A 16,768-nucleotide genomic window follows, 5' to 3' on the forward strand; every position below is an offset into this window, starting at 1 on the left:
ACGCTAATTTGAGAAGGCATGTAAAATAAAAGTGCTTCTTACATGGTTTCTTAAGTTATTTTCTCTTGCTGGTGGTGCTTGCGTAATTTTTTACATGTGTGCAATACACATGCTAGACATTGGTCAAAGTTTAATATGGGTAGTATTTACGCCAGCCATGTGCCTGCTGTAAGATTAGATTGAAGTTAGCAACTACAAAGTGTACACTGCCGCTCCCGGTCTTATTTCGCTTCCGCTAGACACGGCTATACGCTGCGCGCCGTAGCGACGTCATATATATGTATGTATGGCATCATGACGTCGCAAAGCCGGCATCCAGACATGTAAAGGAAGCAATCCGAAGCGCTTTTCTTCTGATGTTTTCGCCCTTTCCATACAGGGCTACTTCAATATTCAGGCCGAATATTCCCAGTTGATATGTCATACCCTCCAGGTACTGCTTTTTCAATCTGTCACCAGTTAGCAGAGTTGCGCCTCTAATTTACGAACAGGGCGAGAACGCAAAAAGTAGCGAGCATCGAACTGCAGCCTTTACCTTTTTCAGGACGTCGGGAAAGAAGGGTTAAGATCATGGCGTCGTGCATATGCACGATGCAGGTACCATGCAATGCATATCACATCACGTAGCACACAATACGATACCCCCTGTCGCCCCTATGGGCAAGTTGGGCTAGAGCAACCAGAATAATACCCATGAGGGCCCCTTCAGGCGTCAAGGCGATTACCCCAAATTAGATTTGCCGCTGTTTTTGCATCTGAGCATCATATAGGCGTGATAAGGGTTGGCTGAGTACATATTACCAAATCTGGTTTTCAAAGTTGCCTGTTGTAAAGTTTTGGGCCGATGCAGAGACAATTTGGGCTTTATGTAGTAAGTACCAGGGCTCACCATAGGGCTGCCTAATCGAAAGCCCTATAGGTCCCGCAAGGCCGAGTCAGGGATAAAAACGGGTATAGCCACCCGTTGCCTAAGTGGCACCTTGAGGGGTACTCGAGGGGAAGGTCAAACGGGACTGTGGCCTTCATGCAGGAAACTAGTCTGGCCGAAATTGGGCTGCCCACCAGAAACCTCGATAGTTTCTACATGGCCTTTGGCGGGGCTGGAAATACCTACTTCTGCCCATATCGGTCTCTTGTGGGGCACTTTAGGGCTGAAGCCATGTAAATATGAGCCTAAAACAAATAGATGGGCTAGCCCGAATGGGACTGCCCACTCAAAAGCCGGGTATGTCCCGCATGGGTCGCGGCCAGGCTGAAAAGCGACCAGGCTCCGACGCTGCCCAGACAGGCCTTATTTGGGGTACTTGCGGGCAAATGCGTCATATTGTTACGGAGGAGGAACAAGCGGGAAGTTGCGCGGGCAGGAACGCTCGCTCTAGGCCCGCCGCGATTCAATAAATCTTTTCTCTGTCATCGACCATCTTCTCTCTTTGTGTGTTCTCTATGTGCGTCGGCTTGCCGCTCGGTAACATTTTGTAGAGGTGCTGTGTAATCCATCTCTCGTCATCCGGCCCGGAGCTTCGGTGCCCTGCGTTGTCCTGCGCCTTTGGCACGTCCAGAAAGGATAGCTTGCCTGGTTCCCAGCCTGCAGGAACTGATGTGACCTCGCCGTTTAACCACTCTGTCCCCCCGCCTCAACCACAAGACACGATGGAGAGACTGACACACGAGACGCCACCCACATGACCGCAAGACACGACGAGAGAGCCGAACACCATCAGAACGCATTGACCCGATATGCCGACAAAAGACCCCATTGACCAAGACCCCACAACTCAAGACACGGTACAATTGAAGACATCACCCCTGTCTCTTCCGTGCGGTGCGTGCCTAGGCCTCTACCATCGGGTCTAGGCGGCATGTGGCCCGAAGCGTTCTGGGTTGCGCTTCATCAGAAATCACCGTGCCGGCAAGCGTTTTTTTCTTCCTTCTTCCTATTCTTCAGCCATCTAGTCACGCTGATCGTCATGCCATGGTTCTCATTGACATCGGCAAGCTTCCTCGTCCACGATCGGGGCGATAGCTCGGTGGCCCCGGGTAATGTTATGGAAGAGAAGGAAGCGGGCAGTGGCGAGGCAGGAGCGCTCGCACTAGGCCTGCCGCGATTCATTACATCATCTCTCAGTCATCGACCATCTCTCTGTTCTCTGTGTTCACCAGTTTGCCGCCCCGTAACGATATATTCGTATTCTATGCGGTACAAAATAAAATTAAAGTCCGCACTGGACCACGAATTGGCCGTAGGCGAGCTGACCACACCGACATTTCTCCGTCCTATCTTAAGGGTCCACTGTCATCTATGAAATTCATTTTTACGTGCGGATAATTGCCTCTTCTGTTAATTTTCCATAACAATTCTAAGCATATTAGTGCCATTACTAGACTTTGTTTGCTCTGACAACTATGTCACTTATGCCATATTCGCAGACATAATACAGCAGTAACTATTTCGATTTAAGAGTATGTACTGAACTACCTCCGAATTTTTTATTGGAATCATTTTGTAGCGGTAACGTTTAACGAGGTTTAACGAGGTTTAACGGTAAGTTTTAACGAAGTTTCTCCGAATTTTTCTTGCGCCAATGATTACTCGACATACAGCACAGAAATAAATTTTCAGACTAACATTTAGGGGCAATGTAGGCCAGCACCAATTTTATATTGTTGGGAATAAAATTCTCTTTATTGCTCAGTATAAAATACAAAGTAAAGAAATAGTGCTGAATGTTTCACACTTGATGATTAATGGTACTTGCCAGCACCAAAAATGCTAGATGCCACCCGTGAGGGCAATACCTAGGCTAGCAAAAATCGGGCTGCCCTCCGTAAAGCCCGCAGTCGTACGATTCGGGTATTGGAAGGATTAACCGCGACATGAACATTAAAACTTCGATCTATAAGGCAAGGCCTGCTTGTACGAAAGTAAGGCCAATCTACCGAATACGGTCCGCCCTATGTGTGCTATCCACATGGGTATCATTTGGGACCATTCGTGGCAACATTGGACAACCCATGCGGGGCACCTCTGGGTGCGATTAGCAAATCTCGCATGGGGCTCGTATGGGCTGCCCCATGGGCACAGCGCGGGCGCCCGCATCATAGACCACTTTGTGCTACCTAGGACCTTACCTCGCAGAAACACATCAAGACATGTGGTGATGGTGTGCGCTGTGATTGCGAAATTGTGTCGAACCTAATAGCTTTCGTAAAGACCACAAAAACAAACATCTTATATTGGTCACAGATACTCGTTTTTTAACTGTGCAACTGCTCTCCTTACCCACTGTAAGCGATTCCTATATTTTGAGGAATAATCTGGCTCATATCAGCGCTCGCTCAAACCTATAACTAAGTCGTTTTTTGGAGAGTAATATTGACCCACGCTATTATTGAAGCTATTAGGTTCGACACAATTTCGCAATCACAGCGCACACCATCACCACATGTCTTGATGTGTTTCTGCGAGGTAAGGTCCTAGGTAGCACAAAGTGGTCTATGATGCGGGCGCCCGCGCTGAGCCCATGGGGCAGCCCATACGAGCCCCATGCGAGATTTGCTAATCTCCAACCTTCGCTGGATCATGGAAAAAGCAAGAGAGTTCCAGAAACCCATTTACTTCTGCTTTATTGATTATGCGAAAGCGTTTGACTGCGTAGATCACAGCAGATTGTGGCAAGCTCTCCAAGAGATGGGAGTTCCGATTCACATCATCTGTCTCCTCAGGAACCTTTATGAAGGGCAAGAGGCCACTGTCAGAACTGGGCATGGTCTTACTGATTGGTTTCCGATTGAGAAAGGGGTGAGACAAGGCTGCATACTGTCGCCCTGCCTATTTAACCTATATGCAGAGTGCATCATGAGGAAGGCCGGTCTGGACGAGTCTTCAGCTGGAGTGAAGATTGCTGGAAAACGTATCAACAATCTTAGATATGCGGATGATACCACTTTAATGGCAGAAAGTGAAGTGGAACTCAAGAGACTTCTGATGCGCGTACAAGAAGAGAGTGAGAAGTTTGGGCTTAAACTGAACATTAAAAAGACGAAGACCATGGCGTCTTGCCCTATCAAGTCCTGGAACATGAATGGACAAGAAGTGGAAGCTGTGACAGATTTTCTGTTCTTGGGCGCCAAGATTACCTCGGAAGGAGACTGCAGCCATGAAATTAGGAGACGCCTGCTTCTGGGAAAGAGAGCACTGGGTAGCCTTGACCGCCTAGTAAAGAGCAGAGACATTAGTCTGCCAACCAAGATCCGTATAACCCGTGCTATGGTTTTTCCAGTTGTGATGTATGGATGCGAGAGTTGGACTGTGAAAAAGGCTGACCGCCGAAGAATTGACGCGTTTGAATTGTGGTGCTGGCGAAGACTCTTAAGAGTTCCTTGGACTGCCAGAAGATCAAATCAATCGATATTGTCGACCATAAACCCTGACTGCTCATTGGAGGGTCAAATTCTAAAGTTAAAGCTCAGCTACTTTGGTCATCTGATGAGAAGAGAGGAGTCGCTGGAGAAAGATTTGATGTTGGGAAAGGTTGAGGGTCGCCGGAGAAGGGGTAGGCAGCGAACGCGATGGTTAGATGGCATTCTCGAGGCATTGCAGATGAAGCTATGTGATGTTAAGAAGATAGTGAGAGACCGGAAAGCGTGGCGTGACATGGTCCATAGGGTCACGAAGAGTCGGACACGACTGAACGCCTGAACTGAACTGAACTGATTGACCCAAAATTAACTCCCCTGCCACGCGAATCTGCTCTCAATTTTTCTGGGATAAAATGTTACCTCACATCTTGTGTGCAAAATAGAACCTCGTTTAGGGATGGCGTTGGAGTGCAAGCCATTTATTTGGTTTTGGCCGGGTCGTGTTTAGTGTGTTGGCTGGTAACATAGTATCGGACTGATGAGATGGCGGGTTATTTGATGTTCCTTAATGAATTAGTGATTGAACGAGAGAAAAATGCATGCATACTAGTGATAAGCATCAACTGGGGCCCGAAATTGAGGTTCATCGTTCTCTCTTCACATTTTCAATGCCAGACAATGAGTGTCCCCTTACGTTCAAAAACAACTGATTGGAAATTGAAAAAACCTACCTGTGCTAATGTGACGTTCATTGCTGGACGTACAGGGTAACGCACATTCTAAGTAAACTTCAGTATTAGAGTGGTGACACTTATGAGTGGCTAGGGGAAATCGCGCGAAAAGATACTGACAAGGAGACATTCCGAAGGATCGTATTTGCTCCCTAGATCATGCGCTTGGGGTGGAATGAACTTGTTCTGGAGGCCTCTGCCCATCGGGGCTGTGTTATAGTACTGAGCATTAAATATTCTCCAGCACCTAACATTGAGACCATTTCCTACAAGGCTAGCTAATAAAATGTTGAATATTGTGCAGTGTACCATGCTGCGGGTGTTAACAACAAGAAACACAACGATACTTACCTCCGACGATGCCCCCTCGAATCCGGGAAATATGACTGACGGGTCACAAATGAAAGTGTTTTGTTCTTTGCATGGATCTGCTTGTATTTCGACAGCCCTGTGGTACCACTCCATTAGGTTTTCGCAAAATGGCGTGCTGCACTCTGCCGTCGATTTGGTTGAGGACAAAGCGGTTTGTTCTGAGGTCTTGGTACTTTGAGCCTTTGTGGTTTCTGGTATATCAGGAGCCGGCGTCCTTAACGGGACATCAATGGCTGGCGCTTTTCCCTTCTTGGCGCTTTTAGGCAAAATACGTGGAGCAGCCTGGTGGGTGGGTCTGTACACATCCTCCTCTTCACTCTGTAAAGTTTGTAAAATATTAAGATGAATGTGCGAGCCAATAACAAATTTGTTGACTAGAATACTCTCTCTTTCCAGTGCATTTGTGCGGAGGTTTGCTTCTTTTGAAAACAATTTGCTGTGGTTTAGCTTCGGTTAAACGTAGTGTGAAGTGAACGTTGAAACATTGTTACACATGGTAATGCTCTTTATTCAGCAGGTTTTTTTCACTTATGGCTAGGAAAAGACTGCTGATCCGTAAAGCTGTATCCCTTGGTTGAAACTTGGCGTACTCCTAGTCCGTAGAGTGACTGCGCACCCGATATTGATGTCACAGATTTCGGATTTCTGCGCCTAACCAAATCAAGATCATGTCTTCAAAGTTTTCTTGCATACTGTACATTGTTGTATAAAAACTGTAAGACGCAGTGTCTGTCTTTGTCCTTCAAGATTAAAGGTGAAAACCTTCGTGACGCTGGCTGCTCGTATTTTGAGAATAGGAAGAGGCGTTAAATTTTGAGTGTACAAACAGGCATTGCGGACGCCTACACCTAACCCCAGGAAGATCCTGTTTTCATATTTTTTTGTATATTGTACATTGGTTTATAGAAAGGAAAGGCGCAGTATCCGTCTTGGACCTTCACGGTTGTTCAATGTGACATCGCACGCCCCATGGCTGCTTCTTCGTTTATCGTCGATTTGGGGAGAGGAATTAATAATAATTGGTTCAGAAGAAAGGAAAGGTGCAGTATCTCTCACACATTCTACAAAAAATTGATTTATTTATAGGAAGAGAAAGGCGAGGTAACTGTCTCATTTGTTTTCTGTGGGCACCTCATCCGCACCGTAAGGAAAGGGAGGAAGGTGGGAGTGAAAGTGGAAAGAGAGAAAGAGGAACTGTATTGGAGGGCTTCGGAGTAATTTTGACCCCCTGGGGATCTTTAACGTGCGCTGACATCGCACAGCACACGGACGCCTATTCGTTTCGCCTCCATCGAAACGCAGCCGCCGAGGTACGTTTCGGACCCGGGTACTCCGGCGCAGTAGTCGGGCGTCTTACCACTGCACCACCTCGGCGGGGCGGTGGATGCCTCAACCGCGCTGTAAAGGAAGGAAGGAAGGTGAGAATCAAAGTGGAAAGAGAAATCATCGCCGTTTTAGAGGGCTGTAGAGTAATTTCGACCACGTGGGGATCCTTAACATGTACTGGCATTGACTCTATTCTGTCCGAACGAGGCAGCGGAGGCGGCTCAGCTACAGAGCCAGTAGTAGGCCCATGCATTTTATTTTCCTTCTTCCTACAGCCGCAACATCGACAAGCACACGGACGCCACTTCGTTTCGCCTCCATCGAAACGCAACTGTCGGCGGTCTGGATCGGTACACGTGTACTCTGGCAGAGTGGTCGGGCCTTTTACAACTGAACCGAAGCGGCGGGAAACCGCCTGTGGACTTCTCTCTTTCCACTTTCACTCCCACCTTCCTCCCTTTTTTTACGGCGTGGTTCAGGTGTCCACAGAGAAAGTGTGACAGATACTGCGTCTTTCACTTCCTATGAAACAATTATTATTATTAGGTTTAGGGAAGGAAGGCTTAGCATGGTATGGCGGATGGTCCCACAGAATTATGGACACACCCTTAAATAGGTGGTCACGTCAGTGCCACATTTTGTTCCATGCGAAGAGTGGCTCTACCTGGCATACTGAAGGTTTCGCGTCATTTGTAAGTCGGTTTAAAGAAACAAATGCGCCGTATCTGTCAATATCATTTACAGGTAAAATTATCAGCCACGCAAAGCAGGACTCAATTGCGTTGCAGAAGCTTACACTTCAAAGGTGTGCAACCCTCTTCATATACAAAGAAACGGCCGGAACCACTAAATTCTCTGTGGCTTCAGTTATGCGTGTGGCAATTTCCCTAACCTTTGTTGTAAAAATGTCCTCCAGTCTGTATGTTTAGGCATCGCTTAAGTACAAACCAATACCTTTGCAAGTAAAAATATAACACATTTTTGCATCCATCTTTATCTTACGAATGTGTTTCGAGTGCAAGTAATTAGTGCACGGCATGGCTGACAGACGTATCCATATGCGGGACTTGCACATTCCCTAAGATATATGCCGGAGCCAGTGGGCTAGTTTTGAGGAAATAATTTAGCCGCCATTTGCGCAGCAGGAGACGAATGACTACGTAGATAAATGGCACTGTAAAGTTGTAGAGGCACAGCTGCTTTCCTTAGTCTCTCCGTTCGAAATTTACCTTCCAAATTATTATTCACTGAAAGGTAATATGCGGTGTAAAGCAGCCGTCACTCACAGCCGCAGGTGCGCTATAAAGCGACAGCTGCCACTCTGTATTAGCATACCACTAAAAAGCACGACTCCATTTTTATTCTTCCAGTACCTTCAATCTCACAATTTCAGAGCTCGATTGGTACCTGCTCTTGGCAGGCAGATACTCCTGACACTTGATATATATGATCTTTATCTCCACAGTGAAACTCTCTCTGTTTTACAATAACTTCGAGACTCGCCAGTCATTGCCCGTTAGGTCCTGCAGCCTGCACTGTAATTTTTTCCTCCCTACTCATCAGGAAAAGGTGACTAGCAAGTTGCGAATTGTTCTAGTAAAATTTATTGGCAGGTACATCAATTTTCAAATCAAATATAGTTCAAGCATTTTGGGAATAGCACTGAGTACAGTTTGTCTTTCTCTCTACTATCCTTCGTAAATAATATTTCACTGCTCTCTTTCTGAAGAAAAAGTGGTTATGCAGCCGCGATAATTATTTTAAACCAGAGTTACATATGCGTGATCGGCACGTGGTGTTTGTGAGGCTGGTTATATTTTCAAACATATTACATGACGTATGCTCTTAGTTAGTATATTTGATGCACCGAAATACTCACCTCGTCTTCATACTCTGGTTTTGTTGGTTCAGGAAGACCGAAGGTACCTTTCTGACGGCTACCCTTGAAGGGTTTCCTTCCAGCACTCTGAAGACAGCCGCAGAAAGTGAAGTGTGTCATTAAAAATATAGCCTGGGAGCGAAAGCCGTTTTATGCAGCGAATAGGAACAGCGCGGTATATACGTCTGATAAAGAAGAGTGCAAGGTTAAAAGCCATGTTCGGACGAGCGCGGTCTAAATCTGACAGGCATGCTTCGAGCTCAATTAGCAGACCCTTATTTATATGTTTCTCAGTATATTTTGCTGCAGTGGTTGATGCATATGCCAGTGTACATTAAAACCAAAGCACCTCTTCGAGGGAAAGCGTTTTTCATAGAGAAATCAAAATTAGATGAGGGGCAACTGCGGGATATATCATAAACCGAGAAGTGAAATCGGCGTCGCCTTACCCGGGACAGCTTCTTATCCCCTCTAATGTTTTTCCACCTCAAGCGATTCAATTCCTCCGACGGAGCCGGAGCACAGATACGCCGTTGTCAGTAGCGTTTGTTATCAGACAGCTATTCATGCACAGAAAGCTATGTTGAGCAGTATTCCTTCGAGAGACTGGCCGGCTTCCTGTTATTCAGTTCAAGTCCACTGTCTCCGTGACGTCTTCTCTTTAATTACTCATCGAAGAAGCCTATTCTTAGCCCCAAGTTAGCATCCGCAAAGGAGTTTCATAGCAACTGTTGTGTGCGGGATAGAAGCTCAGCTTTACGTTCCTGTGGCGGCTTACTAGGGAATGCAGTGTCAGTCCTTTTTTCTGGCTCTGTTGCTTTGTGATATGGACGGATTCATTGGCTCTCCTGCGAGGCCTTATTTGGTGGCTTAGGTGCCTACATTATATTTACCCTAGTCTCGCATCTTTCGCCCACAAATGACGTTCAAGCCTTGCTAATTTATATACCTAAAATCACTACTCTATAAAAACAAAAAAGAAAGCAATATTTGGAATCTATTTGTAGAGCTTAAATGCGAAAACTTCCAGATTGACGCTGGTAGCTATAATAATCCCAAGTTACGACCGCTAAACCTTTGGAGTGAACAGAAGCATTGGCCACGAGTGGACACCTTGCACAAAATATGAAGTGCGATTGATGCGTGCTCTAACACGTACACACACATACAAACACATACTCTTCACGCGCACCAATATCTACACTATATACTCATCAACGCCTTTCAACGAACATATTACTGATTCCAGCTTAATGAAAAGCGCGAATACTACGAAGCTAACAGCGGCTGTATGGAGTGTTAACAGCGCGAACAGCAGTCGTAATCATTGCATTCACAGCCTCCCAGCACGAAGAGATCGAGCACAATATGCCAAGTTGATATATATGATGAAAACAACAGATTTGAACTGAATTTTACCAAAGGAACGACCTGATCGCCGCCAGTAAGCGTACGGAAAGAGTATCTGGAGCAGTTGAAAAAGCACCCATATTGCCGCGAAACCTTCAAAACTGTATTTGTTGTTTTTTAACAGCCGCCGGCATACAGGCTTATCACTCTGATTCTGGATCGCGTATCAGTTCCGTAATCTTTTTTTGTTAATGCTCGATGTCGCAAGTCACACCTTTATCAGTTTCGTTGTAGCGCAAGATGCACCGAGATCTGTCTCGAAGGTTCCGGCCACTCGGGTGTCTTTCCACAATGTTCCAGCCCGCGCTGGTAGCTGTTTGCGACGTTATCTAGATTGTTCTGTGCAGCCTTTAAATTGAGCGTTGGCGAGTGTGATGGGCATTCTTTGTTCGACGATCGACGAGCACGTTTGTTTCTATCGCCGCCGCCGAGTTGCTTAGCTCTTTTGCGGGCGCCAGTCAGCCCAAATAAAGAGTTTCTTTAGTGCAATCATCGACCCCTTCATTTGTGTCGTCGACCTCGTCACCACTACGTTACAATATGTTGCGCCTATAATTTTACGTTGTGGCGCAGTGCTGCCGCTGGTTCTGTGAACAGCAACGCTAAGCAGGGGCCCTTATCAGATGACCTATAGAACAATAAAACTGCGAGATTTTAGGCACACATTACACGAGAGGTGTTACGTAGGCGCGTTTCCCCTGAGCGTTTCTTTATCCTCGCACGTAGACGATGCTTATTGCGCTTCGTCACACACCTAAGGCATCTTGACCGTTAGGAAGAGCTTCTTTGCATTGTAGTCTTGATTCTATTCGACACGTTCCCAAACTCGACGTTGCATATGAATGTATTGGTGTGTTTGCCCACTCCCTACACAATCTTCCATCCATCACTGCGCGGTTCACACAAATTATCATTCAGTTGCACGATATTTGGTTTGTGGTCGGCAAAGAGCGTCTGCATGCACCCTTGAAATCGTCAAGTGTAGTCATCAACATTTGGAAATTATTCAGGATTATAAGATGAAATCACCACTACCTTAAGGACTAATAAAATCGCTAGAAAACATGCATATAATATTATCCCAAGCTTGCGTTTTGATATATTGGTTCTTAGATAGTCCGCCAGAAGGTTAAGCAATATCCTGCACATATTTTTTCATCCAGTGAGATCACTTTCACATGCTATTAATAATTCCTCTTATTCTCCGAAATTCGCCCCCGCTTGGAGAACTAATGTGTTTCGCTTTCCTGTCGAATTATCTCCGTATAGAAGAAAGGCTTGTTATAGACAGTAGATACCAGCGATGTGCCACTTCCCTTTTCATGTACAAGCGGATTATGACTTAGAGCTCAAGACAAGGGGCTTGAAGCGCGCACTAGCGGTTGCCTATGTTATCAGACATGTTCGCTCCATAATTGATTCATATGTCTAACGCAGGTCGTGTGGCACTGAGACACTGGGTGATAAGTCTTTGGAATCAGTTAAATTCACAGTTCCACTAGATAACGTATTTCTTTTTGAAATAGCTGGAAATCCTGAAATAATAAATATTCAGTGATGTGGACAAGAGCTCTTTTAAACAAAAGTCTGACTGTGGATAGCGCCGTTTACCCGACCCGGAGTTCCTAATTGGCAGCTGTCCTGAATTATTAAGTCCGGTAAAGCAACAGCAATCGCCAAGAGTGAAGAAAGCACTGGGCGCTCTAAAGTTCCACGTAAACCATTACGACGCCACTACAACTCTCAGTAGCTACCCCTGATAATCCTCGTGGTCGTTTTCTGTGCTACCTCAATAAGTGCAATGACACCCAACGTAGATGTGAATCCCTGCTTTTACTAAGCCGCCGGAAAGCACTTGTTTGACCTATGAACTGCATGTACGAAATATAAAACCGGCGGGCTATAATCGCATCTCACTGCTATGCCCGCAATTACAGCGTCTCACATTTATATGTCATACGGCTACGCCACGTCACATCACTTGCCTGCTCTGTCCTGCAAAGATACGTCATCTGGAAACTACAATTTTACCGAGGCGTAGTTGTGATGTTGCGCTCGCGGCACGAACCCAGTTTGCGAACTTTAAACTCTATTCAGAAATAGCCGAAGAGAGAAACGTGAGGCTCGTCTGTGCTTCTGTTTTTCCTTACTCCTTTCTCCAGAAACTCCGGCGCTGGTTTTGTCGGCCTGGGCATTGCAGGCCATGGATTTGGCATGCGGCAACTTTCATGGCCGTTCACTGACTGGTTGTTTAGTTTGAGACGTCAGGCAAACACTTGCATTGTCAATTTGGTGTTAAGCGCCAACTGGGATTTCTCAATACATGTGACTAATTCGAACTGCAGCCTTAGACTGGTAGGTCACTGCATTGAAAGTCAGACATGCTAACTATCGGTGACGTAGGAACGTTCGAACGGCGAAGGTAAGTGGAATTTTATCTATTTCTCGTATGGTTATGTCTTATAACCTGCTTGATTACGACTATATGCTGATGAGTATGTGCGAGAGAATAGAGGCGAGCTTTACGAGTACAAAAGTGCAGGTATACGAACGAGGGTCAGGAATAGAAGCAAAGGACACGTGCCGTTCATACTCTACCGTCATATCCTTAAATGGCGAAAACGAGTCTACTCCGACCACCAATTTCATTATTTTGCAATTGAAACATCTACATATATTGCACCTCTCTGTTTGCCGTTGCTATGTCAAAAGCTACAACCATAAGCTGAAATCTCATATGGTCTCAAGTACGAGGCGCTAATACTAAGAACTGGCATGTGTTTTATTAGTGACCATAATTAATACCTGCGTAGGAGCCCACTTACACACGAAGGCTAGCCCTGCACATTTAATAATCTCAGAGTGAGCTGGGATTATTATTTATTAAGATTAATATTATTACAAAAATCCTTCTTTTATTAAAAAAATAGAGCGCAATGATTGTTTTCATGTCCGCTGATTATATTCGTGTATCTCCGTTTTAATTTGCTTCTTGGGAAAATGAACCGAAAATGAAGCGAAGGATTTAACTTCGCTTTAGGTTGAAAAAAAAAGCTTTTCTTAAGAATTTATAATCATTGCATAGGTTTGGGCTCTTCTTAGGACTTAATTTATGTTTTCAGCAATCGACACAACACATCTTAAAACACAATGTGACAGAAGTTTTGAGCGCATCAGTGATGGAAGAAGAACTGCGGCCACACTTGCTCTTGTTAATTTTTATAAGCATTTTATGGTCGCCACGCACTGAAGAGCGACATAGTATAAGGCAATATTGCAAGCGCACTTTTACTGCATTAAAACTGTTCGTTGAAAGATTTTTAACTAATACATTTAGTTTAGTTTTCTCCGACATGTTTGAAGGTTTTACAGGTGGTTATTTGAAAGGCAACGCAATACATTGACCAGTTTCATTTATGCTAAAGGCCCATGAGATTACAAAATAGGCAAAGTACGCGAGTTATCGGTAGCCTACCAGTCTTCTCATCAGGTGAAAAAAGTTTAAGCTGTCTTCATTAGCCCCGAAAATATCCACGATCAAAAACAATGCCCCTCCTGTCCCCACTCGAGTCAACGCATGCCGGCGCGAAAAAAAAAATTACAAGACTAGCTACGAAAGCACCCATCCATGATCCATTCCGCCCACGTTATTTGGCAGTGTCAGTGAGTAGGCGCACACAGCCTTCGCATGGCAGATTTGCGTCATATGTGAGGATTTTACCCTGGGGGAGGGAGGGAGAGAGATGTGTGGCCCTAATATCTTGCAAAACCGTGCTATGTTGAAAACCGTGCCTGGCTCATGGTGAAAATCGAGCGGTCGAGATCTATCAGCGAAATGTGTGGGCGATATTCTGCTGGCATGTATGACCGATACTTATGACTAGTGATAAATAATAGTGATGAGAGAGAAACAAGAGACCCTATCTCTCCTGTATATATCTCTCTTTATGAGAGGGGATAGCGGCTTTCTTCCTTTATTTTACCTCTCTAGAGAGAGAAACAGTGAAAAGGAGGGAGTCTATCTCTTTCTTGTTCTGTCGAGAAATCAGGGGCATTCAATGTTCGACGCAGGGCTGCCAAAAGGCTTCCGCCTTGCTGCAGGTTCGGGGAATTAAACGCTGCCTGAATTTCTTTATATTATTTTTAAATTATAAGCGGCACGCAAAGCTTTTAAATTTGGCTCGACTACTCACAATTACCCTTTCTGGGGAATTCTTCCATTAGAATATTTAAGAACGTACTAATTCAGGACATCTTTAAAATATCTGTTTGAAGTGTCTCTATTTCTTATCTCTTATCACTTGTAGCTACAATAGTGTGAGTATTCAAGCATGTGCGCGTGTCTGCCTAACTGCAAACGATCCCGCAACTATCAGCCTGAAAGAAGTTGAGCTATGCTGAGTAAGATTCGGTGATTTGGAATACCGTAGCTGCGTACTTGTTATAGACAACACTTAAGCACTCGGTACCTTTTGCACAGAATGTAACAGACAAGCGGTTTACAATGGGGCTGAATTTTCGGCCAGGGGATAGTAGCGACATTATTTAACGACGCAGCCATGAAGGGGTTATAAAAGAACGTATTACGTGGGAATCAGGAACGACTTACACTATAACAACAAAATAAAGTTTCGCACGCCTGCAACAATGCCTTATACGTAGTAAAAACATCAGGGATTACACCACCTCTAGATTTTCTTTTGTATTATTTCAGTTCATTGAACTATATATACAAATTGAAAACGCCAGATACCGAATTAAGCCAACGAATGCGTCACCAACCCAATATGTCATGATGTTTAAATTTTTCCTGTGTGCTTCGCCACTAGTGATGGGTGAGAAAGCTGATGGGTTAAGAGAGCATGATTAAGAGGGTAATGGATAAGAGGGTATGTGTGCATGTGTGTGTGTTTAGGGTATGTTTGCCTCAATGGTTTTTATTTTTTGTTTGTTTGTTTTTGCTTCCATAGTGCATGGGTTTTCTGTATTTTCTGCGTAGACCACATCATTTGCCTAATTTATTGTGTACTAGATGTTTGTTCTTATTTATGATGTTTCCCCCCTACAGTAATGCCCCAGTGAGGGCGCTGTAGATACTGTGTATAAATAAATAAATAAATAAATAAATAAATAAATAGATATATAGATAAATAAATAAAATAAATAAATAAATAAAAATAAAAGAGAGTTACATCTGTTGAGCTCTCCTGTCTCTTTTGTCCCCCGCTTTTTTCCTGCGTTGTTCCGATTTCAACGACTGTTCCCTGGGGAATTTATTGTGGGCCTTCTAAGACAAGTTTTGGGCTTTTATGCGACCGTTAGTGGTGTATCATTGGAACGAATCAAACAATGTGGTATGATTTTTGAGCAAACAATTTTTTCTGGTGTTTTTGTTTAGTTGTGGCCAAAAGGCAACATCCCTGCCACTACACATCGACTCCCTGCGGGCTGGCCGATGAATCTGGAGCGCTGTAACGCTAACGGTGTTAGTAGAAGCCCCATTCAATCAGAAAAGCGATGCATTAATTGCTCTCACTGCAAGACTATTTAAACCAACGCGACTCTTTATACGGTACAGCTGTTCGAGGAAGGCGAGTCTTACCATCTTCCTGTTCCAGGCAAGCAGGAACGTGACCACCATGACGCAACAAGCGATGAGGATAAATGACGCAAAGATCTCCTTCCAGTGATTTCGGGCTTTTGCATGCATGCGGTTCACAATACGGCGTTCGGCCATCCTTCCAGCTGGGCTGCAGGAACCGCGAACATCCGTTAGTCTAGAGCTTACTGTTGATGTTGATAAAAATCGTGCTCTGAACGCAGTCCTGTAACTACAACTCACATTGTAAAGTTGCGGTAAAAAAACGATTTAAATAATTGAAGTCTGACATTTATTGATAATCTTGCAAGACTTCCTCACTGCACCGAATTGAACTAAAAGCGACAGTATTTTAATTTGTCTCTCCGGGTGTTCCCTCTGAAAACTTAGTATTTTGGCTTTCAAACACAAGTGCTCAAATCTTTTTTACATATTTGTGGCTACAAATATATTCTACCTAATCTAAACGGTCTCTAACGCGAACTTAATTCCAGCAAGCATGGAACCCTCCGCAGTTGTGCAATTGTTAGGGCGCTCGGCTTCTCTGTCAAAATGCTGGATTGAGCCACGGCCGCGGCGGCCTGTATTCAATGGAGCAGAAAATATGGGCACCAGTGCACTCTGAAATTCGGTGCACCATAAAGAACCCCCCCGTTTAAAATTTCTGAAACCTATGGCTTTTCTCGGTTGCTTGAGTCTTTTAGGGACGTTACAACTCCGTAAATCAAGCAAAAGCAGTTGGCATGAATCATTTTTAGGAGGGAACAAAATCAACCCTTCACAATTTTCCCAAGTATCATATCGCATTATATGAATCGGATCCACTAAACCCGCTCTCATATATTCTATTTTAAATCACGTCATCTATTCTGCAGATGTTTCAGTAGTTTGGGTAGAAGATATGATTGTTCTGCCAGATTTGTATAGCTCAGCTGCTTACCCGTCTTGCTGAATATGGAGGTCAAGTACAAACCATGACAGACTAATTCACCTTTGGTACTGAGTCGAGAAAATTACTGCCACTACTTTATTGTTTCATGTTAAACACGAATAGGGCACACATTATGTAAAATCTGTTCGCAGGTTGATCAC

Source organism: Amblyomma maculatum, chromosome 5 (genome assembly GCF_055883805.1).
Source record: "Amblyomma maculatum isolate TAMU_Amacu chromosome 5, ASM5588380v1, whole genome shotgun sequence".
Taxonomy (NCBI): domain Eukaryota; kingdom Metazoa; phylum Arthropoda; class Arachnida; order Ixodida; family Ixodidae; genus Amblyomma; species Amblyomma maculatum.